The 27,797-nt window shown below is 40.8% G+C and overlaps 1 long non-coding RNA gene across 1 annotated transcript in view; it reads right to left on the bottom strand.

The window, feature by feature from the left end:
* Positions 1-2,320: 2,320 nt before the first annotated feature.
* LOC118674080 overlaps positions 2,321-27,797 on the bottom strand; it is a 43,261-nt gene continuing 17,784 nt past the window's right edge. Inside the window, exons 3-5 of the long non-coding RNA XR_004973570.1 lie at positions 21,066-21,165; positions 17,692-17,784; positions 2,321-2,483 (exon numbers count right to left, since the gene is read on the bottom strand). This is a non-coding gene — a long non-coding RNA (uncharacterized LOC118674080). The remainder of the gene's footprint in view (positions 2,484-17,691; positions 17,785-21,065; positions 21,166-27,797) is intronic.

The following is a 27,797-nucleotide window of genomic DNA, read 5'->3' as shown; positions in this document are numbered from 1 at the left end:
TCATAAGATGAGGAGCATCGCTATATAATGTTAGAGTTACAGAAGAGTTGCAAAAATAGTACAGATAGTTTCCATACACCCTTCATTCAACTTACCTAAAAAGGCCATGATTTTTTCACACTGTCTTCCATCTACAGGTCATTATTGTCAAATTCAAATAAACTAAACTGCAGCATCATAGGAATACAGCCCTGGGAACCATCTGATATTTTAATAGTGCCTCACATTGTATCTGTTATTTTTAATGATTCCCTCGATGCATATAGTACAGGCACAGACCTTATAAACCTGCGCATATTTACATAACAGATAGATCAAGGATATTTATTTTGTTGGGTCCTTGATGAATCTAATGAACTGTCCCTCTCCTTAAAAAATACAAACAATCCTATAGATTCCAGGTAGTCCAGGGTACCTCTCTGAATTCAAACTTAGCTGTTTTACTTTTTGGAAGCTAACAATTGCAGTCTCACCTACTAACTTTACTCACTATCTTTCCCTCAGTCTTCATGGAGCTTCTCCACATTACTAACCCTGGGGCGGTTACCAAAGAACTGGAGAGCCACTCCTCGAGAACATGGCTTTCAACCACTGAACTGTTCATGGTTTGGGGCTGAAGAAATGGCCATCTGCCAAAAAATACATGCAGCTGCCACCAGGACAATCTCGTCAGGCAGTAAGGACAGTGGGTCCACTTCACAGTGTCAAATCCATTACTTCAGGGATTTCCTGACAACACACCAGCCCAGTCGGCCCCGCAGCTACGTACTCACTGAAGGTCAATCCACTTATCCATGCAGACCTCACTGACTTCTCACAGATTAGTATTTATGACTCTAATATTCTGTCCAAGCTAAACATTCCAAGTTAAATATAGCTGGCTTCTTTCTTGATAAACTGAAAGTCTAAACTTCTCAAACCAACATTCTACTAGAGAATCGTCAGGTGGTTATTAATAAAATAACAACGCCTAAGAAAGACCTTAAAATAGAATCAGAGGACAGTTGATCATTGAGTTACTGAGAGCCAGAAAGTAGCCTTCCTCAGGTAACATAAGACATTTTTCAAATATTAATGCGTTAGAAATGTAAAAGGCCATTTCCAACAATACCCACAGTTAAAAAGGAATACAAAATTAGTCAATCCTCAGCATGGTATGATGGAAAGAACTCAGGCTTTGGAGTTAGACAAATAAACCTGAGTTTGGGCGTGCCACTTGCCTTAGTGATGTGACTTTGCTCAGCAAACCTTTTCTCTTCTCTAACATGAGGAAATAATGCACACAAAAAGCACTGTGACAAAGATGAATTGTGATAATGTGCATAAGGGACTTTGCAGCAAGGACTAATTCAATAAATCTTGGCTCTCTATTCCTTAGAATTCTTTCCAAGATTCCCAGGTTTTTAGAACAGCAAGAAGGTAAAAGATTCCACAATTTAAGACACACCAAATTTTGAAGCTCATCAAAATTTAGGGCATTTACTAGTAAGTGATGAAGGGTGAGAATCTCTGTATGCTTGTCAAGTAGTCAAGAGCCAACAAAGAACATTTAAAACTTAATTGGGCTCAATAATAAAATGATATACCTAAATCTAAACATATCATCACATATATGTGAAATATAAGTAGTCTAATCACACTCTTTAAAAGACAGATAGTGTCAGCAAAAATGTTAAGAATAAGATCCAACGATATGTTTCTACAGGACACCCCCTTTAAATATAAGGCTATAGGTGGTGTATAGTAAAAGAATAGGAAAGGATGTACCATGAAATATTAATCAAAAAAAAGCTGAAGTGACTATGAATATCAGAAGTGTGGACTTCAGAATAAAAGAAATTACCAGAAATAAAGAAAAACATTATATAATGATAGAAATGGTCAGTTGACCAAGAGACATAACAATCCTAAGTGTGGAGTCACCTAAAAGCAGAGCTTCAAAGTATGTGAAGCAAAAACTAACAGAATAAAAAGGAGACATAGAGAAATCCACAATTATAGTTGAATAAGAGTTCAACATTCTCCTTCAGTAAGAGAATAGCATGAGTAGACAAAACAAAAAAACAGCCAGGGTATAGAAGAATGAAACAACACCATCAACCAACTTGCTTTAAGTCACTGTTGTCAAGGGTCCCATTACCAATATGAGGATGAAACTATATCTAAAGAACCCTAGTGGTAGAGAAATTTCATCAGACAAAATCCTGGACAGGTTGCTAAGGGATGGACAACACATGCCTGAAGTCCAGGATGAGCCTGAGTGGTGATGAAAGCAATGAGCCCCCTCTGGGCTTCTGTCTTCTTACCTGTGTAACAGGCAGCTGGTGTGCAGAACAGTGATGTGGAGTGGTCACAAGACTGAAGACAGACAGTTTGGGTTAAAATCATCAGAGCTGCAAATGCCTTGACTTCTCTGTGCCTCTCTGTGCAGCATCCCCTCATCCATATGGAAAATGATCCTCCAAAGCACCTCCTCTATAGACCTGGTGGGAGAATCATGATACTCTAGGTATTACACCTAAAGCAGTACCTGGCACATGGTAAACACATAACAAATGTCAATCATTATTAAAACCACTAGAGGCCTGGTGCACGAATCCGTGCACGGGTGGGGTCCCTAGGCCTGGCCGGCAATCAGGGCCAGCCAGGGGGAGAGACTGCTGGAGGTTGGCTGGTTGCAGGAGGTTGGCTGTAGGAGCACACTGACCACCAGGGGGCAGCTCCTGCATTGAGCTGGTCAGTGTGCAATATAGAAACTGGTTGACTGGTCATTCTGGTTGTTCGGTCATAACGGTCACTTAGGCTTTTATATAGATAGATAGATAGATAGATAGATAGATAGATAGATAGATAGATAGATAGATAGATTATTCTTTCTAAAATCACTGAGATAGAGCTGTATTTCTCAACCTTTTTACGATTATCTCCTTGAGAAGCTTCTTTTTGACATTTTTTTTCCTAATCGCAGCCCCATCCCTGAAATTTTAATACTATAGATATACTGCACATCTGTGTTTGTGCTAAGGCCCTTTTGAAAAGCCACAAACCACTGTAATACTTAAGAACCAATTTTCATACTCTTGGGAGAAATATCACCCCTGTTGAAAATAAGCATGATAAAGAAATTAATCTCCAAGATTCTATAATTCTAAATCTGCATAGATCAGCCCTAGCCGGTTTGGCTCAGTGGATAGAACATCAGCCTACAGACCAGAAGGTCCCGGGTTTGATTCCAGTCAAGGGCAGGCTCCTCCCGGCCCAGGCCCTGGTCAGGGAGTGTGCAGGAGGCAGCCAATTGATATTTCTCTCACATTGCTGTTTCTCTCTGTCTTTCCCTCTCTCTTCTACTCTCTCTAAAAAAATCAATGGAAAAATATCCTTGGGTGAGGATTATAAACAAATAAATAAATCTACATAGATCATATTATAAGACCTTTAAAGTTATGCACTTATGTTACCTTAAAAATGAATTAAAGTTGCCAATGGAATTGTTAAATTATGCTATGAAGCATTTGGGAGAATAACGGGTTAAGTCTAAGGATTTGGGAAAAGACTCCCTAACTAGCGCAGGCAGGCATCTGGCCAGAGACTCGGTCCCATTAGATAAATATCATTACATCCCAGAAATATATTTATGTCCAAGTTACTGATATACACTCTGAGTTGGAAGATTTATGAGATTAGGAAAAAATGTTTTAGTCATGAAGAATATGAAAAAGTGAAATATCTTTCCTCTAGTCATGTAAGGGGGCAGATTGAAATGTTCTCCTAATTTCTCTTGACATGCAGCCCATCTCTCATTAGCCTAGAAGGGTGCCTGTAACTGCAGCACCTGTCAAATGCTCATTTCCAATGATCAACGATCACATTTAAAGGACAGCCCAACCCCATCTTGTCTTTAAAGTGGAGCGAGAAGTCTAACACTAAATGGTATTCAGGCGCCACGAAGGCATGTCTTTTCTCAGCCCCTAAATCACACACTGATGGCAAAATAAGAATAAAGCAGCTCTTTTGAATACTGCAGCCTTTCATTCTTTATTGGTCTTAGAGATATGCAGCCCGATCTTGGTAAGTTATCAGAATATCATTTATCCTTCACATTGGCTTCTATTTTTTCCTTGAACTTCTCATGCTTTCTTCTTCCATTGTGTTCATAATGAGTTATTTCACACTGATTCCCTCTGTGATGCCATCCAGTTAAAAATTATTCAAGTCAGAAAGAACGAATATAGTGGTGTCAGAGATGAAAGCTTTCCAGTTTCCCAAACAGAGTGTCTTCTGAGACGATCACATTCGAGTTCAGATTCTCCCACTAAGAAATTTACATGACCAGTTAATCATGATCTATGGGGCTGACTCAATTTAGTCAAACTCATAAGTGGTTGATATACATTTTTTTATTTGTTTTTGTTTTGTTTTCATTTACTCTGAAAAAGACAACCTGTCTAGTAACTAAAAAGTAGACCACACCTACACAACTAGCAAACACACGGAGACAAATTAGTAATCAGATTGTTAGATCAGGATGGAATCTCCAAAAAGAGGGAGCTATGGGTGGGAAGCAGTGATCCGGAATAGCAAAAACAAATAGCTGGCATGTGTTCCATATTACCCTCCCTGCACCAGTGGCAGACACTGTTGGTAAATCATTGCATGCTTTTGATAATAGCCTGTGATGCAGTCTCTATAGCCATCCACACAGTACTCTAGGCAGCCCCAACTAGTCAATCAGAGTTTTTCTATGAGATGAAATCTTACATGCCATTTCTGAACTAGAGAATTGATTAGTCTAAGCCATGGATCTCCTTTTTCTGCCCATAAAACAGAATTCTCCACCATTTATCTGAATTTATATTTATAGAAGGTTTAGTAACCTCTCACTGCTGGGTCTAGAAAAGTATTGCCAAATTCTACTTTTGTTGTGGTGGAGCATATCTGACAGATAAAATTAGAGAAATGTATAGAGAACACTTCTGAACTTCAAGAAAAAGTCTCCAGAGATGAGACCTATATTTGTAGAAATCCCCATGGATATTTGATGCTTCTTAAAAGCACTGCTGGCCATCCAGCAAAAGAAATTACCCAACCCATAAGATTCAATTATCCTGTCTCTGGCATTAGAGATAATGCTGACTACACAGCCTTGTTGGTGAGGATGGATATTCAGGACCTTTCAGTATGGTGCTCAAAACTTCTCCTCCCAAGAAATTGGATGTGTTATGTTGGGCAATCAATAGAGTTGTTCAGTTCACTCTTTTGAGCATGGTAGAAAGACACTGAACTGACATTCGCCCAGTCCCCTTAAGTTAAGTGTGGCTGAATGATTTAATTGGCCAATCCTATGGTTGCTGAAGAGACATGCAAAGCTCTGAGACAGGCTGTGATTCATCACATCCGCTATCCCTCTGCCAAGTGTCTTCATCCTTCTGCATGGAAGGTGCAGCATTGGCTTTGGGCTTACAGCACATGGGATAGAGCCCCCAACCCACCCATGGGTACCATGGTGATTGTTAATCTTATGTGTCAACTTGACTGGCCAAGGGATGCCAGACAAAACATTATCGCTGGATGTGTCTTTGAAAGTGGGATTGGTAAAACAGATCACCCTCGCCAATGTGGGAGAGCATCATCCAATTCACTGAAGGCCCAAATGGAACAAGAGGAGGAGGAGAAATTTGCCCCTAGTTTTACTGCCTGTAAGAGCTGGGACATCTCACCTCATCTTCTCCTGCCCTCAGACTGGGATTTACACCATAGCCTCCCCTGGTGCTCAGGCCTTCAGAGTCAGACTGCATTACATCACCAGCTTTCCTAACCCTCCATAATTGTGTGAGCCAATTCCTCATTATAAATAAGTATAAGTATACATATACATATCGTATACATATACATATATAGGGTGTCCCAAAATTCACGCAAGAAGTAATTTTGATAGAAAACACAGGTTTATAATTAAAAATTGTAAATTTTTTATTGATTCATAAAATATATAGTATAGGGTTATGTATGGAATAGCACATTGGGTAAATGGCCTCCATGGCTTTGCTGGCACATACACAAAGCCGTGCTCTTCATTGGTTTTCATTGTCCCTGCTCTTGGGCCATAATTGGTACTTGGTAATGCTTATCAAATTGAAGGGATTGAAATCAAAGGGCAACAGATATTAGAATCTGATTCAATAAAACAAGTAAGATTAGGCTTTTATTTTTTGTTGTTGTTGTTGTTAATGCTTGCGCAAAATTCAAATCTTGCGTGAATTTTGGGACACCCTATACATATACATAAATACATAAACACAATTGGTTCTGCTTCTTTGGAGAACCCTGACTAATACAGGCATGTAGAGTGAGCAAGAAATGACCCTTTGTTCTTTAAAGCTATAAGGGATTGTTTGTTCCTTCAGTATAACCCGGCCTATTCTAACTGATGCCTCATGCAAGGAAAACTTTTTGCAATCCTTGAGGAGTCTTTCTGGGAAATCACAATAGAAAAAATTTGGTCTCATCAAGGTCCCTTCAGTTTTGGCAAACTTTAAACATCTAAATAGATAGAAATAAGTTCTCTTGATACTGTGGGATTTTTTTTTTTTTTTTTAGATGGGAGCTCTAAAGAGGAGCAAAGAGCAGGTTTGAACACAATAGGGAGGAGAGGGCGAAGGAAATGCAGGCGAAATGCACATGGGAACAATTCTTGGGGCCTCATGCAAGCTTGTGCTAATCCCTGACTTTTGATGTCTCCAGAACGACTGGGCAGGGGCCCAAGCCAATCTCTATTGGAATGAGATACACTGAACCACAGTGTGTGTTGGGCTCCAGATACCATTGAAAGCAAGATGCGAACAGGAATGGTTAAATGTTACCAACTATCATTTTCCAGGCAAACATTTAATTTTTGTTGTTTATCTGTCTTTTCCACAATAGGAAAAATATTCAAATAACTGATTTAAGGAGGGCTTGATGCTAGAAAGGCAGTATTTTTTTTCCTATCTAGCTTTCGCAATATATAGTACTTTTAGGCTACGAAATATTTTTTCAACAACACGATTACAAATTTTAAGAAGTGCCATCCAAAAACTATAAACTACAAATCCAACTTCTAAAAGTTCACGCAAGTTCACACATGTCAAAAAATAAAAATTTTTTATATAATAGAAAACATGTTTTCCTGAGTATAGTATGCTGCTGATATTTTTAATAATTTTATAGATAATTAATTCCCAATTAAATACACTGAAGGCCTTTTCTTACTGCTTTTATTATTTTCTTGTCAGAGATATGTTTTAGAAGAAGAGTGGAAAGTGGAAATAACAATTCACATAAAAAAATTATCCTTTTACAGAAAAATTTCATCAAAACTACATATTCAGTTGTGGTTTTATAAAATTATAAAGTCATAGGAATATATTTCATAACTGTATGTTGCACTTAAAATATGTACTTTTATGGAATGTTCCAAAGGAGACATTTAATTATAGGATAGAAATTATGATCAGTTTTTCCTTTCAAATCAGATATTTAGTATTTTTTGAATGGTGTAGATTAATTCATCCATTTATTTCATCAAAAAAATTTTGAAAGTACTTATCACTTACTAAGTTAAAATCTAGGTATTATTCCCCACTTAAAATGTAGGACATTGCTATCTCACTATGCAACACATCTTTTCAACCTTTAATTTGCATGAAAATGGCTAGATCAATTGTGATTAAGACAGACAAGAACCATGGATTCATAGAGCTTATGCTCCAGTGGGGATAACAAATAAACAGACAGGATGGAGAGAGAGAATGAGAATCACTGGTGGCTTTTCTTTATACTATGTATAGGTTCTATAGTAAGGAGATAATGAATGGTGGTTGGTCAGAGATATTAATTAGATAAGAGATTCAAGGAAGACATCTCTGAGTAAAACACCTTGAGGAAGAATCCTCAATGAAGTGAGGAAGAATATTTCAGAGAGAGGGGAGAGAAATACGAAGGTCCCACAGAAGGAATAAACTTGGAAGATTTAAGAAACAAGTATTGAAAATGGCAAGATCTAAGAAGGAACCTGGGAAAAGATAGCAGAAGTAGTGTGAAAAAAGATATCACTGGAGGCAAGCAGGTCCTCTAAAGCTATAGTGAGGATTAAAAAAAAAACACAACAAAAAACAACTATGTAAAGTGTCTGGGTCGTGGTCAGGACTCAACTATTAGTCTTTCTTTCCGTTTTACCCGGCTGTATTTATTTTAAGAAATGTCTAGTCAACAGTCTTCTCCACTGGGGTTTTAGTCCTCCTTTAAATTGATTTCCACTTAAAATGTAGGACATTGCTATCTCACTATGCAAAACATCTTTTCAACCTCTAATTTGCATGAAAATTGCTAGATCAAATAATGGTATACTGCATAAAAACCACGACTGTGAAATCAAGTCAACCCTACAAGAGTGACCAAACCAGAGGATTTGCCAAATGCCACCACTAACAATTAGAAGTAATAGTGACTTGGGACAACATCTTTTAAAAAGAATAAGAGGTCTTTCTTCCAAAGAGACCAAGAGTCTCCTTTTATTGGGAGGACCCAGGGTAACAGGGGTTAACATTATTATTCCCCAACATTTGGTACAACTGAGCACTGAGTGCTCACAGGGTAGGGAACTGCTACATTTCATTGGGTGTTTTGTGTTCTTAGTTAGGTCTATGTATTCCCTGACGCTTCTCAAACACGATGTGTCTTTACCAAATATAAAAAATTGAGAACCTTGCAGTTCACCACTGCACGGAGACTTTTAGCTAGAATGTGCAGCTCTGTCCTGAAGATTTACATTTCTTACAGGATTCCTGGTGCTACCAACCCATTGGCTTTGAATAGTGTTGGAGGAGGAGAAATTAGTTAAGGAGTATAAATGTAGACATAAAACCCCCTTCTCTTTCAACTAAGACAATGCTACAATGGTCACATCTGACTTTGCAAATGAGAAATGAACACGAAAATAAAGAAATCACCAAATCACCACCGTAAATGTAGATGCTCTGGTTTACCAAGAATGACTTCCTGGCTGTCAGCTTGTGGCTCTGGAGAGCTGAAGGCAATTCCTAGCTTTTCTTCTCCTTTAACTCAACATCTAGGAGCTCATTCCTCCACATCTTAGATGTTATTCACCCCAGCTAAAGAGCCCAACAGAGAGAGGCCCGCATCTCCCTTGTGGTTTATCTACAACAGGAATACAATTCACTTGAAAGCTTAGCTTCTAGTCTTCCATAGGCAGAGGCTGTATACTGATGGGTGCCAACAGTCTCTCAACATAAATCTCGAAATGCAAGGTCCCTGCATCTAGGAGCAGTGGGTCATTTCCTTACAAGTATTTCATTCTCCAAACTACAGCTTTCTTGAAACATGAAAAGAATTTATGCCAAAGAAAATGGCATTTATAAGTCTAACACCCACTAAAAATTCTCCCATATTATATTCTTTAAAATACAGATGTTGTTTTAATAATTGTTATTTTCATATAATTACATATACATTGTATTTTGTAATTTTCTAATAATTTTAAGCCATTCCATCTCTCTCCCCTAACCTTCAAATACCTTTATTTACTGAATTGGTAAGAGAATAACTGTAAGACAAGGTAGAGCATGCTGTGACCTATCTCTTCTAGTGGACTACACTTAAAATGTAGGACACTATTATCTCACTCTGAGAGGGCCAGGCTATGTCTAAATCACCTTTCATGAAGCTATGATTTTGTAGATATTGGTAACTCTGCCTAGAATTGCTTATGGTAAACACTTTTCAATTTTGTTGGCTTTCCAGCGTCTAAACCAGCGGTTCTCAACCTGTGGGTCGCGACCCCTTTGAGGGTGAAACGACCCTTTCACAGGGGTCGCCTAAGACCATCGGAAAACACATATATAATTACATATTGTTTTGTGATTAATCACTATGCTTTAATTATGTTCAATTTGTAACAATGAAATTGGGGATAGTTATCTTTCCAGATAACTACCCATCAATCTGATAAAAATGCTGCATATTTGTAGTGACTCACAAACTCTTATCAGTTTATGATGAAGGTGAAAATACTTTTTAAAAAGAATGCAAGTGCTCACCTGAAGAGAGATGAGTGTGTGTGTGTGTGTGTGTGTGTGTGTGTGTGTGTGTTTTCAGGTGAATATTTTGGACCACAGGTTACTGCACACTTTTACTGAAAATTTTTTAAAGTAAATGACGTTTGCAGAGCAGAAATAGACATTTCCAAAAAAATCTGCACAATCCAATCCTTCATTTCATCAAAGACTCAGGACCAAGTAAATCGTGTTCAATGGCATGAGTCCTCTCTCAAGGACTGAAAGATAAGACCTTTCCTGAACAGGGAATCAGACCTGTCACCCTCCAGGGCTGCTCTCCTCTCATGCTCTCAATGATCAACTCTAAAGTTTCTGTTTGGGGAATCCTCTCCTTGCCATGCTGAGGACAGAAACACATGCGGTGTGCTCTGAGCAAACTTGGGAATGCACCTCATCATATTTTCACCAAGATTTTAGAAAATAGCGGTGAACAATGATGTGCAAACAAATCCACAAGTAGGCTATTGTTTCAGGCTGTGGTTACTCATAGGTCAGTGTGCTCCCAAAGTGCATGCTTCTTACCAGCAAGGTCAACACAGATGCTTAAATTACATGGTTGCGGGTGTAGACAGAGCCTTCCAAACTTGGCTCTCAATCAGAACAAAATTTGTGCTGAGACATAAAGAAAGCTCTGTGCCACTGGGAATGCTCATCTAGAGAAATCTAAAAGCAGTGAGCTGCTTGGTGCAGATGCCCAAGGGGACCTTAAGATAACACTTTGCTGTATGCGGGTTTCAGGCAAAATTTATCTGCTCAACCACCAGTAGAGAAATCCTACCTAGAACCCATGGATTCCACTTGCTTGTCAATTTCAAACAGTGGGTGGCTGGGTCTAATCACTGGCACATTGGGAAAGGGAAAGAGTTCTGGCTGCCACAGGACTGGAAGTGGGGAGCAGTAGCATGAGCTCCATGGATTTGAAGACCCTGTGATCTGAATTCAGTGTGAATTAAGCTTTGCCTGATTTCCTCAACTCAGTGTTGAATTCACCTTCCTTGGAAACTTCAAAACTGTTTCCTTCTGCTTCTCTTATAACACTATATTCTACTCTTTAGTATTTGCATATTTTGTTTACCCCTTCTAGACTTTTAATTCCCCAAGACAGTAAACTGCATCTTATTTATTATTATATTCTTCTCAGATCCTAGGAATCTTCTACCCATCCTTTTACCTTTTCCTTAATTCAGCAACAAATATTGAATGCCTACTCTGTGTTGGAACTGGCTAGGCCCAGAGGTAGAGGCATAATAAGATCCAGTCCATACCTTCAATAAGATCACAGCCTAGTGGACTATGGAATAGATGAGGCAAAATTGTATTCCAGTTTTCCCAGTGGTGTGATTTGTTCTAATGATCATCTTTTAGAAGGGTTTGATGTTTTATGACTTAAAAATAGGTTTATAAGTGCATTGTATTCTGATGACATCCCAGTGAGACGGACAGAACAGTGAACTGAGATCATACCCAACAGGTTAAAAGACTTACGGTTTTATCATGATGTGCTTTGACAAATACATTGAGAAACTTTTTTGAGAGTAACCATGAAGCAAAAGGAGAAACACTCTTCATTTTGCTGTGACCTGAAGCCTCAGCTCTGACAATCATCCCATCTTCAAACACAGCACATGAACCTAGGCATCTGTGGTTGGCTGAATAATGGTCCCAGCAAAGACGTCCACATCCTAATCCCTGGCACCTGAGACTATGTGAGGTAACACCGCAAGAGGAAATTAGATTGCAGATGGAATTACGGTTGCTCATCAGCTGACCTTGAGATGGGGAGAATATCTTGGATTTTCCCGGTGGACCCAATGTAATGACAGGGTCTTTAAATGTGGAAGACGGAGATGGAGAACCAGCAAGAAGACAGCATAAGAGGACTCTGTTGGACATTGCTGGTTTTGAAGATGGAGGAAGTAGCCACAGTCAGGGAATCCCCTTTAGGGGCTGGAAAAGACAAGAAAACAGATTCTCCTAGAGCATCCAGAGGAACAGCCCTGCTAACACCTGGGCATAGCCCTGTAAGGCTCACTTTGGACTTCTGACCCCCAGAACTGAAAAATAACAAATGTGTGTTGTTTAAAGTGATTAAGTTTGTGGTACTTTGTTGCAGCAGTAGTAGGAATCCAATACAGGGACATTGTGAGCAAATGAATTTCCAAATATCCTTCTTCACAAGATGTGTGTGTATGAAATACGAGAATGCATGCAGAGGGCTGGCCATTCACACAGAAGATGAACCCTGAATGTTAACTCCCTTCTGCCCTCCCTTGAAAATACCCCATCCTGGGAGTAATTTTTTTTTAACCAAAATTTAACCAGTTCCTGGCCTATATTATTCTCTGAATAACATTCAAAAACACTAAAGAAAACAAACAAACAAATAAAACCCTTCTTCAAAGAAAGTAGGTCTCCACTTTAGCTGCACATGAGCTTTTTAAAAATACAGATGCCCAGCCTCCGTCACGGACCAATCAAATCAGTCTCTCTAGGAGGGAGTCTCAGGTATAGGTCTTTTAAAAGCTCACCGGGTCACTCTAAGGCAATGGTTCTCAACCTTCCTAATGCAACAACCCTTTAATGCAGTTCCTCATGTTGTGGTGACCCCCAATTTCATTGTTACAAATTGAACATAATTAAAGCATAGTGATTAATCACGAAAACAATATGTAATTATTTATGTGTTTTTCCGATGGTCTTAGCCGACCCCTATGAAAGGGTCGTTCGACCCCCAAAGGGGTCGCAACCCACATGTTGAGAACCGCTGCTCTAAGGCATGACAAGGGTTGAGAACACCCTCACTATAGCCACAGAGGAGCACTTTACAGCAGACCTGAGAGCACCTCGGTCTGGCTAAGGCCAGAGTCCTGCCCCCAATTCCTCTGCCCCTGCATCTGTCTCCACGGTGTCCCCAATGTGACTTTCCAGTGCCTTCTCCTATATACAATGGTTTTCCAATTTTTCCCCCAGAAAACTCTTATTAAAGAGTTTTAATAAGTAAAACTGACTCAGAAGTACAATAGATACAAGAGAGGAAAATAGGAATTTGGAGAGTCTAGAACCCTTCTGACTCCAGCCTCTGCATCTCCTCTGAAGCTCAAGTTGAAGAATGGGAACCACTGTTTACTCCGTGAACCACAGAGCTGAGCTGGACACGAGCAACCGTCCAGTGTAGCATGTTCCAAACCGTATGCCACAGACACTTAGATCCTCAAGACATTAACAGATGTCATCTGGAAAATATAATAGATGTCATATGAAAAAAAAATGATAGAGAGGTTCCATTATTAAATACCTTAGAAAACAGCACCCAGCTGCCTTACTCTTTTTAAAAAAATATATTTTATTGATTTTAGAGAGGAAGGGAGAGGGAGAAAGAGATAGAAACATCAATGATGAGAGAGAATCATTGATTGTCTGCCTCTTGCACGCCCCCCACTTGGGATTGAGCCCACAACCCAGGCATGCGCCCTTGGCCAGAATCGAACCTGGGACCCTTCTGTCCGCAGGCTGACACTCTATCCATTGAGCCAAACCAGCTAGGGCAAGTTGCCTTACTCTTGCATGTTAAAGGCTCTGAGATGCCCTGCAGTTAAAGTATATCTTTTATATTTTACATACATATATTTATTATTTAACCTAATATTTCCCAAGCTTTTTTGACCAAGGAACTGGCCAAATAAGGGAGTCTTTATAAGGAATACCTGTCATCTAAGGGACCCAGTTTAGAAATTCCAATTCCTTCTTGTGAAAGAGGAGAAAATGGGGCCCCGGGAGATGATGTAATTAACCCAATGGCATGAGGCACAGTCCGCCAATGCCTCCTGTCTCCCTGGACCCTGTTGAGCTCCCTGGACTGGACTATTTCCAACATGCTGACAGCTTCCCACCGCCGGTTGCCTATGTTTGCCCTCAGTGTCTAAGAGCTTCCTCTGGTCCCACGAACGCTTCTCCTGGGTGCAGAGAATGACGAATTGGTGCATCAGTGCTCCGGTCTCCAAGCCTCCAGTGTGGGTGAGTGCCTCAAGGACTCTCAGAGGGTCACCAGTGGCCAGGAAGCCTGGTTGCCCACCTGAGCGCCCCTCTTATTGGCTTTTCTCACTTCCCTGCCCTAACCCTACTTCCTCACCTGTGCTTTCTGGGATCAATGGGGGAACCCAGACGAAGAGTTACTCATGAAGCAAATTAGGAAAGATGGTCTAAACTTAAGATCTAGTTTAGACAATAGATGGTTTTTAAAGACAATTTTTAGAGCAGTTTAAAGGTTACAACGAAATTGAGGGGGAAGGCACAGAGATTTCCCATATACCCCTGCCCTCACACATGCACAGCCTCTCCCACTGTCGACATCTGCCCCCAGAGTGGCACATTTGTTACAACTGATAAACCCACACCGACACATCATCATCACCCAAGCCTATGGTTTGCATCAGGGTTCACTCTTGGTGTTGTACATTATATGGGTTTGGACAAATCTATAATGACATGGATCCTCCATGATAGTATCATACAGAGTAGTTTCACTGCCTTAAAAATCCTCTGTGCTAATAATCTGGTTTGTGTAAATGGTATCAGATTCAAACTTAAGATTCCAAGTTTTAAGCAGACTTAGACGTTTTCTCTTGAGACAAGCAGCTAAATTCTACTGTCAAAATCAAAAGAGATTAAGCATTTTCTTCCTTCTGACCCTAAAAAAAAAGAGAGAGGGGGAGAAATAAGTCTGTGTTAGAGATAAAACATTTCGCCTTATCTTCAGAAAGTAAGCAGGGCTTCTCCATCCTTGTGACCTCTGGTGAAAGGTCACAGACAAATAATATGTCATGTTGCTAGAATGTTCTTTGAGAAGGAAACAGAAATGCTTAAGAAAGTTGAACTCAGAAATTTCTAAACAGGCTGCACATCTGAGGTGGCTCCTGGCTGCCAATTTTTTTTTTTCAAAAACAGTGAATAAATTTGCTCAAGAAATTAGCTGTCGATAGCAGGGGTTGAAAACCTAGCCAGGGCTCTAAGTCTGGCCGGGAGCTCAAACTATTTTCCAGATACTTAGGGCTCAATAAAATCTAACACATTTTCTCAGCAACTTCTTTTCCCCTTTAATTTCAAAACCATGACATTATAAGGTAACTTTAGTGTGTGTGTTTCAAATATTAGTTGATACTAAGTTGGCAGATAAGCATTTTCTGAATATATATATATATATATATATATATATATATATATATATATAATTTATTTCAGAGAGGAAGGGAGAGGAAGAGAAAGATAGAAACATCAATTATGATAATCATTCATCGGTTGCTTCCTGCACATCCTCTACTAGGGATCAAGCCCGCCCAGGCATGTGCCCTGACCTGGAATCGAACCGTGACCTCCTGGTTCATAGGTCGACGCTCAACCACTGAGCCACACCAGCTAGGCTCTGATTATTCTTTTAATGGAAGGATTTTCAAGAGACTACACTTGATTTTGGTGAATGATATATTCCCCATATTTGAATGGTGTGTACTTCTGCACACTGAGGGAGGACACTGAAGCTTGAACTCTCATTGGAGAAGCCTACACACACACAGAAAGAGAGAGAGAGAGAGAGAGAGAGAGAGAGAGAGAGAGAGAGAGAGTTAGTTCATGGAGGTTTCAGGCAACCTAGTCTTATATAATAGGGAGGGAGAGAATCAACTAAAAGTAGAAAAAATGCAGCCCTTCCCTTTCACCTCGGAGGAGACTGACAGTGTCTAAGGCCAGTTGGACAATGGTCAGGACAAGCATTACAAATAGATGAGTAAGTTGTTAGAATCCATCTGCTCAGCTCTGAGCATTTGAAAAGCTGGCTAGGACCAGGGCTGTGTGCTTCAAAACACAACTACATCTGATCTGCGCTTCATCAAAAGTCACGGTTGCTAGAAACCCGTTCTCAGACGTATTGTGCTTGTGCCCCGTGAGGTTGGGACCTGTCACTCCTTCCTAATTGCCTCTTGATCCTCAGTTCTCGTCCCACTCATTGCCAGAAACTTCCCCTGGCGTGCGGAGTGACCTCAATCCCAGACAAATGACCAGACCGTCTGACTCTCTCCTTGCCCAGCTCTGGAATCAGATTTAGTTCTGAAAGGCGGAGAGTCCAGCTGAAGATGTTTTGCTCCATCTTCCTTGACCTCACACTGTGGAGGCCCTGATACAGGAAAATACAATCTCAACGTGACATTTCCACCTCATACCTCTAGCCAAGCCCCCTCTCCATAGACTTTCTCCTACTCCATCCACTGCTCAGAACCCCTCAGGTGCAAAGCCTGCTCTGGAGGTTACATAGGAAGTCTCCTACGAAGAATGCTTTAAGAGGGTGATGGAAAGGTCCCCTTTGCACAAAAATGACTCCCTCAGAAGGCTGTCAGAGGACCAAAAAATTTACCATTCTACTTTTTCTCTGGATTAAAACACATAAAGCAATTGTCTAGAAAGATAGGGAACATATGAAGTTGTTATCCTATATAATAAAAGGCTAATATGCAAAATGTCCCCTTGGGAGTTCGACCGGGAGACCTGGAGTTCCATCGCTTGCTATGACATGTGCTGACCACCAGGGGGTGGCGTGGAACATGGCGGGCAATCAGCAGTGATGGCGGGGCGCTGAGGAAGTGAGGGAAGGAGGAGGCGAGGAGGCAGGGAGGCAGGGAACCTGATCAACCCTGATTTCTGGCCAAGCCTAGGGACCCTAGCCATGTACAAATTTCGTGCAGCAGGCCTCTAGTCATCTATAAGCATACCGGCTAAAATGACTTTATCGGATTTGCTCTGGCCATCAGCAGGGCTAATGAAAAGGGATCATGGCCAAAAAATATTGGTTTAGAGATTTTACAAAGAAAGATGCCTGGGGTACAAGGTGTAGAGTAATCAAAATGTTTTCCCTTAGTTGAGGGATTAATGGAGAGAAGGACAGGCATTATACTATATATCCCCAAAAGAACATATAGTGCATATCCCTAAAGAGAAGACATATAACTAGAAAAAGATGATGAAAACAATGACTGTAGTTATCATTCAGTGAGAATATTTAGTGTTAGACTATGTATACATAGTGGCATACATTATTTTGTTTTCATGATCCATATACTAAGTAGGTGTTGTCATTTCCATCGTACAGATGAGCATATTGAGGTTCATAGACAATTCATCACTTAATTTATTCACACAGGACTACTAAGTGTCAGGTTGTGGGTTCAAACCTAGATTCTCCTCCAAAGGTCATAATCAATCCACTTGGCCAGACCATCTTCCTAATACTGTAATGCATTCATTGTATTACTGTTAGGGAGCACAGATGTTCTTTCTCAGAAAAAAAGAAAAGAGAGAGATGAAAAAGAATCCCACCAGATTTCAGACTAGAGGTTTGGCATAAAGCACCAGAAATGTCAGTGAATTAAATTGACAATCACTCCTTGGCTTCACACCCCACCATTTACCTAAGTCTGTGGTTCCCAAAGTATGTGTGGGTGTGGATGTGTGTTGCTCAGAGGTATTGCAAGGGATCTGTGTGTCCCTCCACACATCTAACCTTGACTGCAGACAAAATGCATCATGTACATACCAAGATACTTCTGTGATTGATAATATACCAGCTAATTTAGAAGTGTTATTGAATTCATATTCATTGTGTATTTATCATTGTACATTTTCCAACCTAGAAATAATAAAATCGTAATTAGAATCATATGGGATGAGTGCTTTTGTTATTAAAAAGGGGATTTTTCAACCCCACAACCCACAAATTCCATTCCTAGATATATACTCAACAGAAATGCATCAACGTGTTCATCAATAGACATGGTACGGGAATAGTCATAGAAACACATTCATAACTTCCCAGAAGTGGAAACAAGAGTGCAATGGGTAAAAACATTGGGTCCAGCCAGTACAAATACCATGGCCACACAGTGGAATACAATACAGCAATTAACATGAATCGGTGACAACTACACAAAACAGCAGGGTGAATTCACAATGTGATACAGAGCACGGAGCCAGAAACATAAAAAGTACCCTCTGTGTGATTCCCCTTACACAACGTTCCACAACAAGCATAACTAATCTATGCTGTTGGGAGTCAGGAGAAATGTTACGCTGAGAGATTCGGGCAGTGAGTGGAGGTTGAATGAGGGGGCTTCTGGAGAGACATGTAATGTCCAGTTTCTTGTTCATCTGGATGCTGGTTTCATGAGTGTATTCAGTTTATGAAGATTCCTTGAGCTGTCCATGTCATTTCTACATGCTTATGTTACATTTTAATAATAAAAGTTTTAAAAATGGGGGTAATGACCCCCAGCTCTGTACATAGGTTCATCCCAGACAAGTCATATGCTTAGAACTTTGCCCAACATGAATTTTTTTGCCTCCCCAATTTTGCTCAAGCCATCTCCCCAAATTCAAATCGCCCACACCTCCATCTCTGCCTACAAACACACCCTTTCCATTCTTTGATACCTAGCTCAATAGCATCACCTCCAAGGAATCCTCCTCACTTCAGAAGTGAATTTTCGCTCCTCTGAGCCCCAGAGAGTTTCATGGGTTTCTCTGATCACAACCCTGAGGTCCTCAGAGCCTTGCATAGCAGTGCTTGCCAAATGATAGGTCGTCAATAAAGGTTTTCAGGTGTTAAAATGTCCACATCTAACCTTATTGTGCAGTGATTTATGTTTGTCATACTCCCCACCCTCAAGAAGCCCACAGTGATGGGAGAAATATGTCTATTCATCTTTGCATATGTTTACTCATCTTTGTGTGTGTGTACTCATCCTTTGTATGTGTTTACTCATCTTTGTATGTGTTTACTCATCCTTTGTATTGCCCACCACACCCAGTTCATTACCAGGCACACAGCAGGTGCTCAGATAATGTTTCCGAATAAAGATCCAAGTCACCTGTAAAAAGAATTTGCTGTGAAAGAGATACCTGGATGATTCCACAGTTACAGGGCTATTTCCTACCTCTAGAAAAGAAGAGAAAGACTTCAATATGAACACTGCCCTTCCTCCAGGTGGCTGATGTTTTACTGGGTTGATGCTAGACCAACTACTCCCTTGGGGGTCCAAATATCTATAAGTGAGTTTTACAATAAAGAAAACTGAAGGCAGCTGAGATGTTTGGATCGCAGTGATGGAGAGCTCAGCCCAATTCCAAGCCCCTTGGATCAACCTTGGCATATGTTTCCACATCAGAGGAAAAGAAATCCAACAATCAAATCAACCAGGCCGCATGCAATGAAAAATGACAGAGATGGCATCAACAGATAAGCCTTCAAGTCTGCTTCAGCCCGTCTCCCAGGAAGAACAACGGCATTTCTAAAGAGTCTCCAATGCGTTCTCAACCTCTAATTCTGCCTCCTCCCTTTCCTTTTCCTTCCCTTTCCTCAACAATCTGCATACTGTCTGAAACAAATTCACTGTGAGATGATTTTTTTAAATCATTAGGGCACAATGAGTGGTGCTGAAGTGCTAAGATTCCTGAATTAATAATATTGCTGCCATCCATGATTTTAACTTTCTCTTTTCTGTAGGCAGAAGCCAAAACATTAGGAGATATTTTCCAGCATTACAGTCAAGCTGTGCATTTTTAGATTTGTGGGCAGGCTGAGTGATCTCCAGCCAGGATCTCAGCCCTCAGCCCTACATTCCAATGTCATTCTCTGACCACAGCATCATTTCTGGCCTCCCCCAGGTCATCACTTTGGAGAAAATAAAGCACATTTTCAGGATTTAATTTAAGAATAACCCAGGCAACCTAAGGCCAACTGACAAGGCCATTGGTGAAGTCAGCAGAAGGGAGAGCTGATATTGGTCAACAACTCCATCATTAAGACCTTTTATACCTGCGTCAAGAATTTCATTGAAAGTTGGGAGCCTTGGCTAGGAGGTCATGGTTTGATTCCCAGTTGGGGCACATGCCCGGGTTGCAGGCTTGATCCCCAGTGTGGGGATCAAGCAGCCAATTCATGATTCTCTCTCATCATTGATGTTCTATCTCTCTCTCCTTCTCCCTTTCTCTTTCTCCAAAAATCAATAAAAACATATAAAAAAAATAAAGTTGGGAGTTTATAGGTCCAAACAGCCTAAAGAGTCTATATCTTTTCCTTTTGATTACAATCACAAGAAAACAGATTATTCAAATTAAAATATGTATGCCAGGACTAACCTACTCAAGATTCAGGTATCAACTTGAATTTCATTTCTCATAGAAGCCTGGCCCAAGCCTAGGTCAGGTTAGCATCTCCCTTCAAAGGATTTGCCATGATTGCTATTTACTAGTCACTTGTGTAATCATACATGGAATGTCTGTCTCTCCACAGAACTATAAGTTCCGGGAGGGCTGATCGAAGCAGTCTCGTTCTTGGCTGCACCCCAGTATCACAGACTTGGTCCGCAGTACTTGACAAATACTTGTAGTTAGCCCCACTAGCTGACTCCGCAGATTGCTACAACCTGGCAATCCAGCAGCCCTCACCCTCCGTGGTTAGAAACCAGGAAAGGAATAAAAGTGTTTTTCATGAGCCCATATAAATAGTGAAGCCATGATCAAATTCTCATTCTCCGAGGCTCCAAATTGCCTCCTGTTCTCCTGTCCTAATTTATGGCATCACCATCCTCCATGTGAACCAGTTTTGAAACCTAAGAAACATCATTGGTTCTATCTGGTTTGTCAATCCCCCTACTTCTGACTAATTGATTCTACCTCTAAAACCTTTCTTCCACCTGCCTGCCCCTCTCCTACCCCTCAGCTCACCCGAGTCCAGGATCTTGCTTCCACTCTCATGGACATCTCATTGGCTTCTGACCTTTGCTCTTTCTTTTGACCAAATGTCTCTGTTTCTAGCTAGCAGGTAATTTTTGATACTTTCAGATCATGCTCTACTAGATAAAAGTACTAATAAATTCCTCATACCCTGGTGAATAAAATGTAAATCCATACCTTGACCTACTCCTTGGTCCCCAAGCTGCCTCACACCATCCTCCAATGTCCAGTTGAAATGCCACTTTATGCAGGAAGACTTTCCTAAATCCACACCCACCTGGAAAAACAACCAAATGCTTCACCACATTTGTTTGGAACTTAGTAAATATTTAATTTTATTCATTATAAAGCATCTGCTAAATTGTCCCTATTAGCCTACACTTGATCTTAGCCAAAAGGCCGAGAAGCGATGCTATATTCGTATTAGTCTAGAAATATCTTCCAACCATAATCAAGATCATACTAATTTTTGTTTATCCCAAAATGCCTAACACTATGTCTGTCTGGCACATAGTAGCTTTTTAAAAGCATTTCTTGAACTTAATTAAATTCATTCCTTCATTCATTCTTTCAAACATTCAGTCTCTGTTTACCAAGCCCAGCCCCACCTCAGGGATAATGAAGTAGAATAATTGTGTGACCTTAGGCATATAGTATATGATCAATAAATGTTAACCGCATCTTATTATTCTTATTGTCTCCCAAGGCAGTCTGTTCTATTGTTGTGCAGATATGATGACTAAAACATTCTTCCCAATTCTGAGTTCAAATATTTTCCCTATAACTCGTATTCATTGATCACAGTTTCTTTGCCTGAGGGCACTGAGAATGAAGTGACTCCAAAGCAGAGGCTCAGACACACTTAAAAAAACCTGATTCTCAGCCCCAGGCCTGGAATCAAGAAAGGAAAACTGGGGTCAACTGGGGAGAGAGAGCTGGATTTCATTAGTTCCATGGGTTTCTGAAAAGGGCTAAGGTTCTGTAAGTTGGTGTTTATTTTCTACCTTAGAAGTTGCACTCTGGGAGTCCAATATACTGCTTAAATTTCACTTACTTCCTTGAGCTGTAGGGTTTGGGTCAGCAAGGAAAATTCTGCAAAATGACTTCACCATTGGCAGTAATTTGCCCTTGGCCAAATTGACTTGCAATTACTCTAAGAGTGTCAGAAGTTTCCAGATTAGCTTAGACCCTGTGTGATGCTGAGTAGGCTCCTTGGGGTGGGTCATGTCCACTCCTTGAGTCTAGTGCAAGATGGGTCCAGCTGCCCTGAAGTGTGTGCCCTGCGACCTCATCTCCCCCAGCACCTGGTTCCACTCCTCCTACACACCATGACACTTAAGGACTTGTGTTCATTTCTCCAGGCGCACACACCTTCTTCAATGATACTCTCCTACCTGAATTATTTATTTTTTAAGAAATAGCCTTTACCGACAGGATGTTCCTTTCTTTAGGAGAGCAGGTTTCTCACCTTCTTCAGCCTGCTCTACAGCTGACTGTTATGCTCTGAGGTCGCACAAACCAAGGCATCCACACCCACACACAGTGACACTGTAGGCTTAGCTTCAGTGTCTGAAGCCAGGTCCAGAAATGCCAAGAAGAGTCTGTACCTCTCCAGTGGTTGCAATTTTCAACTCCTAAATTCAGAACTTATTTTCAACTCCTAAATTCAGAACAATCAGAATTGTCTTCAACTACAAAGAGAAACAAAACATGTAGCATTTTTGCTAAATTCATCGGATATCTACTTTGTCCCACTGCGTGACAGCAATGGCTTCCTGGTGGACTCTCTGCCTCTCCTTTTGTCTTCCATGACCTATTCTCTACCAGATCCCAAAGTGATTTTTAAAAATATGCCATATGTTACAGCCTTGCTTTAAAATGCCCCAGATCTCAATGTACTCAGGTAGAAATCATAGATTTCATAGCCCTATATACTCTGGCTTCTGATATCTCTCCACACCCTCACAAAATCCTCCCCTTTGCGTAAAACACACATGCAAATAGAACTCCTTACAAATGTTTCAAGTCTGCCTGGCTAAGGGCTCCTCATTTTTGCACCTACTCATCCCTCTACCTGGATCATTTTCCCCCAAGTTCTAAATATATGGCTCAGTCTCATATTTTTCCATCGATCCTACATTTAGCTTTCTCTGACACCCTTAGAGCCCCCTTCCTCAACCTGAAAATCCACTCTTCAATAACTCAGTTTACTTTCTTTATGCCAGCCTTTTGGACATTCCATGACTTATGTAGTTGATAGCCCCAACTCTAGGTAATGAAAAGAGAGTCTACAAATATAGACTCGCCATGCTGCATTGCTCAGTATGGCAAAAGAAAATAACAATATTAACGTCATTAAATTCTATAGTCATCATGTGAAAAAAATATATATATATATCCTCCATAACAGCCCTGGAGCCATTGCCAAGAAGAAATACTAAGAAGATGAAATATCCCCTTTGTTTAAAATTGAATTTATTTTTTAAATTTGATTTTAGAGAAGGAAGAAGGGGATAGAGAGAGAGAGAGAGAGAGAAGGAGAGAAAATATCAATGTCAGAGAGGTACATTTATCAGCTGCCTCCTGTATGCACCCCAACTAGGGATTGAACCCACAACCTAGGTATGTGCCCTAACAGGAAATCAAATCCACAACCTTCTGGTGCATGGATGATGCCCCAACCGATGAGCCACACTGGCCAAGACAATATTACCTTCTCTTTAACAATGTCTTGTTCACTTTATAAGAAGGAAATCCTTTGTAATTTCCAGAAGGTTTTTACACTCTTTCCTTCCTGAAAAATGAGCAAGACACTGCTAAAGAGCCAGCTCCAGGAAAACCAAAAATCCCTGTAAGTTCCATATCAAGGACTGTTTTAGTGTTTTGTACATTTGTTGTCTGTAGACTTGTGCTTTAATTGGTTGAGGATTTTTTTTAAAAAAAAGGGTGAATGAGGATAAAAAACTTTAGTCATTGTATTGTGAAATTTAACAAATATCAAGGGATTGAATTAATCTAATGTTCATAAATCTTGCTTACATTTGTTAGAGAAAAAAAGAAGATCCTACCCATGAAAAAACTTCTCACTGCCATTGGAAGAGCCACATTTGATGTGATTGCACTAATAGGTTGCTTCTTTAATGCCCCAAATTCCTTCTAGAACTGAATTATCAGCCTACTTCATACTCCTTAGATACTACAGGGGCAAAAAATTAATTAGAAGAGAAATTTCTGCCCTGGCTGGTGTTTCTAAATGGTTAGAACATTGGCCTGCACACCAGAAGGTTGAGGGTTCAATCCCCGGCCCTGGTCTAGTACCGTGCAGAAGGCAACCAATCAATGTGTCTCTCTCACATCGTTGTTTCTCTCTCTCTCTCTCTCTCTCTCTCTCTCTCTCTCTGTCTTTTTTCTGTCTCTCTTTCTCTCTCCCTCCCTCCCTTGAACTCTCGCTAAAAAAAAAAAAAAAAAAAAAAAAAAAAAAAAAAAAATCTTTGGGTGAGGATTAACAACAACAACAAAATAAAAAGAAGAGGAATTTCTCCTTGACCACCGTCCATTTTCATGATCCTCAGAAGACAGACACTTGACACAGGAACTTCTCTCAATGATGAATGAATAAGCCTATGGTTGATAAAGTTAGCAAGAGGCATGTCCAAGTTTCAAGGCATAGAAACTAACTACATAAATAAAAGTGGAAATAAAATAATAAAAATAGTAGTAACATTAGTCAATCTTAATATTTAGTGAGCGCTAACTCTGTGTCAGAGCGGTTCTAGGCCTGTTACATATGTTATTTCACTTAAATATTGTATCAATTGCAGGAAGATGCTGATATGACCTTGACATTTTACAGATGAGAAAACTGAGGCACAAAGACATTAACAAAACTAGCCCAAAGTCATTCAAGCAGGGAGTGGTGAGGCAGGATTTGAACCCATGAAGTTTGACTTCGACACCTTCCTTCCTGACCACTTACTGCCCCTTTCTGTGTCAGAGAGCTGTGGGAGTCAACACACCATAAACAATGGTAACAGCACCAAGTCCTCAGAGTTCCAAGGGGAATAGGTTTGCAGGCGCGGCTATGCAAGGCCTCTGTCACCTTGCTGAAATCATGAGAGGCTGAGAGGTGTGGCTGGCCCGCTCCACCCTGGGGGATTCAATCTCATAAGAAATTCTGGGGATTCTGGCAACATCTCCCCTCTCTTACACTGGGCAGATCTTCTGTATTTAACCCTGTCTGGGCTCCTTCAGTAGATTCCCCACTATCGGTTTCTTCTCTTTTATTATGCAGCCAATTATTATTTTAAATTTCAGTTCTAATCCCATTGGCCCCCATTACCCATTACCAAGTGGGTTCAAATCCCAGCTTTGCCACTTCCTATGCAGGGAAACCTGAACATGTCACTTAACCTCATGTGAGGTTATGTGCCTTCATCATCAACAGAACTAAAATAACTTTTTCACAATGGTTTTTTGAGGATCTGGTTCATAGTGACTATTCAAAAAATGGAGATCAACCGAAGGACTTGTATGTATGCATGAAAGCACAACCAATGGACACAAGACACTGGGGGAGGGGGGGGCGGGAATGAGGGGGTAGGGGAAGCTGGGGGAAGGTCAATGGGGAAAAAAAGGAGATATATGTACTACTATGTGTAATACTTTAAACAATAAAATTAAGATTAAAAATAAATGGTAGCTATGTGGCAAAATAAAGCACTTAGCATTTAAGACTTTCTGTGTGCATGACTCCTACTAACATTTCCAAGTTTGTCCCACACGAATGCCCTTCAACAAATATTCCTGTCTTTGGGGTTCTTCTTCTCTCCTTTAGACCAGCATTCCTCCATGGTAGTCCTTGGACCCTCTGCAGCAGATTCATCTATGGGCCCTTAAAATTTGATGCTTTGGCCCCATCTCTGGCCTTGCTAATCAGAACTTCTTTGAATGGATCTTGAATATCTTTGTGTTTTTTATTGATTTCAGAGAGGAAGGGAGAGGGAAAGAGTGATAGAAACAGCAATGAATGGGAGAGAATCATTGACTGGCTGCCTCCTGCACGCCCCCTACTGGGGATCAAGTCCACAACCCGGGCATATACCCTTGACCGGAATCGAACCCGGGACTCTTCAGTCCACAGTCCGATGTTCTAGCCATTGAGCCAAACTGGCTAGGGCCTATCTTTGTTTTTAACAGACTTCCAGGCAATCCTTCTAAACACCAATGACGGCGTCCCCCTGCCCTGTCTATGACAATATGTTCTCTGTGCCTGAGATTCCTTCCTGCTCTCATATCTGTCACCCAAATCCCACCGATAATTCAAAGCCTGACTTAAATTTCTCCTCTTTCATAAAAGCGTTCCAGATTCCTCCCGCCAGAAACAATCTGACCCAGCTTTGAATTATCATGGCACTTATTTATATACATGACAAGTCATCCTAACATCTTCAGGCTCCTTGAGGTGAGAGTCACTGTGTAATTCACATTAATATCCCTAAAGAGATCTATCCCGGCGCTGTGCGTAGAGGAGGTACTCAGTGAAAATGAATCTAATGTGCAGGACAAAGTCCAAGACCAGCGTTTTCAGATAATCTTGATAAACCACAGGTATTAAGCAATAACTGACTCATTTATGGGAGAGGAGGAGGGAAGCTGACCAAGCAGACCTTATTCTCTCTCTCTTCCCCTTCTCTCTTGTTCCTGCTGCCATCACCACCCAGGATCACCCCTGGATTCCTTAGCCCACGTCTTGCAGATGGGGAATGGGTGGCAATCCTTCATTACTCCCCTTTAGCACAGATAGGACTTGCTGACATTGTTACCTATTTCTCTTTGTATGTGAGAGTAAGCAAAAAAGGAAATGGACATAACAAGCATAAACCATGTAATGTCAAGTTTCCCTGATTCCCATTTCGCCCAGAAGGCTGGAATGGTTTCTCAGCATCTTGGCGGGCTTCTGGATCCAGGAGCTCTGCTGTTGATTGCTGTTCTCGTTACTGCTAAGCAAACACTAATCACTCTTGCAATTTCCCCCCTTCTTAAAGCATCCCAGTACTTTTTACTCCTGTTTATTACAGAACAGCAGGATACTTGGGCTCTATAACAGAATACTATGGACTGGGCGGTGTAAACAACAACCGTTTATTTCTCATAGTTCTGGAGGCTGGAAGTCTGAGACCAGGGTGCCAACATAGTCGGGTTCTTTGTGAGGGCCCTCTTCCTGGTTTAAGGACTGCTCGGCACACCATCACATGACAAACAGAGACAGAAAGAGTGAGAGACGGAGCAGGAGAGAGAGAGAGAGAGGGAGAGAAAGAATGAGAATGAATGAATTTCTCCCCTGTCCCTTCTCATAAAGACCCTAAACCCATTCATGAGGGCTCTACTCTCATGATCTAATTACTTCCCAAAGGCCCCACCTCCAAATATCATCATATTGCAGATTTGGGCTTCAACAAACGAATTTAGGAAGGGGGACACAAACATTTAATCCAAAGCACCCACCAACCCATGAAGCACCCCACCCACCCATGATCTCTGTACATCTCATCCTGGATTTTGTTGAAAGGGGTACACCTTATCCCCAGGCAGTGGCAAGCAAGATGGACATGGCTATGCCAATGTAATTTCAGACCCAACAGTGTAACCACATTTCAACAAGGCAAGAGAACGATTGCATTCATATCCCATCCACGCCCATCTCATTAAGTTCCAGCGATGCCACTCACCCTGCAGTTCTTCAAACTCACCCCGCTCTTTCCCACCTCAAGCCCATTTCCTCTGCCTGTCATGCTCTTCCCCCATTCATTAAGAATATGTGAACCCTCCCTTTAAGGATCATCTTTTCTTTAAGCCTCAGCTTAAATATTCGGTCCACAGAGGGGGATTTCCTAGAACATACCACAATCC

Source organism: Myotis myotis, unplaced genomic scaffold, assembly GCF_014108235.1.
Source record: "Myotis myotis isolate mMyoMyo1 unplaced genomic scaffold, mMyoMyo1.p scaffold_m19_p_19, whole genome shotgun sequence".
Classification (NCBI taxonomy): Eukaryota; Metazoa; Chordata; class Mammalia; order Chiroptera; family Vespertilionidae; genus Myotis; species Myotis myotis.
Note: the sequence above shows the minus strand (reverse complement) of the source record. Positions and strands in the feature narration are given on the sequence as shown.